Source organism: Pteropus alecto, unplaced genomic scaffold, assembly GCF_000325575.1.
Source record: "Pteropus alecto unplaced genomic scaffold, ASM32557v1 scaffold189, whole genome shotgun sequence".
Taxonomy (NCBI): Eukaryota; Metazoa; Chordata; class Mammalia; order Chiroptera; family Pteropodidae; genus Pteropus; species Pteropus alecto.
This window is the reverse complement of record NW_006442117.1, coordinates 4,687,398-4,688,739: the sequence shown is the minus strand read 5'-3', so window position 1 is coordinate 4,688,739 and position 1,342 is coordinate 4,687,398. Positions and strand designations below refer to the sequence as shown.

Sequence of the window (1,342 nt, the reverse complement as noted above, 5' to 3'; positions counted from 1 at the left end):
TGCCCTGGACAAATCACTGCTCCGGATGCTTAGGTTTCAGCAAGACACACGACAGACAGCAGCCATTGCTGTCATGGAGCTTGCACTTCAGAATGGAAGTGGCAATAAAGAAGACAGTGATGTCTACGGCCACGCCACCCTGAACAAGCCCGATCCCATCTGATCTCAGAAGCTAAGCAGGGTCGAGACTGGTTAGTACGCGGATGGGAGACCACCTAGGAAGACCAGGTGCTGTAGGCATAAAAAAAAAAAAAAAAAGGGATTGTAAGCTGACAAGGTCCTGTGAGGTCAACCAAGGGTTGCCTCGAAGGAAGGAAGGAAGAAAGGAAGACAGTGACAAATAGTGTAAGCCAGAGAGGGAATAAGTGAAGATTTTGGGAGAAAAAGTTCACATTGGATAAATATCTAAAAGATGTGAGTGAGTCCTGCCAACAGAGGGCATTTGGGGCAGAGGGACAAGTGCAGAAACCCTGGAGGCGAGCTGGGGTCATGGGGCGCCTGACCCCAAGAGGCTCTGGCCAGTAAGAGGAAGGACTTGGGCTTGATGACAGGCCGTTGGAAGGACATGCCGAGGGGGGCGTGGTCTGACTTGAGCTCCTGCGGAATGCCCTTGGCTACTTTGTAGAGAGTAGAATAACAGGCGTCAGGGTCTGGAGAAGGATCAGCAGCTACGAAGCAGTCGCCGTACACACCAGATGAGGACCGCGACGGTAGTGTCAGCGTGTGCAATGCGGTCAGAACCTGGAGGCACTTTGGAAACAGAGCCGGTGGCGGTTGCTAAAGGAGATGCAAGGCGTGAGAGACAAGAGATGCGAAGGTGATGCCCAAGGTTCGTCCTGAGCCTGGAGAGGATGAGTCGCCATATGTTTCAGGCGTAGTAAGTGTGAGATGCTACACACCCACGTGAAGATGGCTGTGTTGTTTGCAGCTTCTAAGGTTGGCCCAAACATGCTGATAGATCATGTCCAAATCACTGATGTGCTACCATTTAACAGACTGGTTACTGTAGTGATTTATTCCGTTGGTGTATTTTGCCCTTTACACATAAAACTAAAGCTGTTATTTTGAATAAATCTAGACATTTTTAATAACATAGGAATATATAAATACATATATGCTTGTGTTTTTAACCATGAATGCACGTGTACACATATGTGCACACACATATGTGTGTTTGATTTTCTTTGTCCTCTGAGACTTAAGGTGTTTTAAGACTTAATCACAACTGCAGCTACCAAAGCACTGATGTTCATGAGACACAGGTTAATTAATAACATTGGTGTTAAATTCAGAAAGAGCTCGATTGAAACCTCGGGCCTGGTGCATGCTGGATGGTTGTTTG

General features: G+C 47.3%; 1 pseudogene; it reads left to right on the top strand.

The window, feature by feature from the left end:
- The first annotated feature begins 121 nt into the window (after window positions 1-121).
- On the top strand, window positions 122-240 carry LOC112470062 (annotated as a pseudogene).
- The last annotated feature ends 1,102 nt before the right edge of the window (window positions 241-1,342 follow it).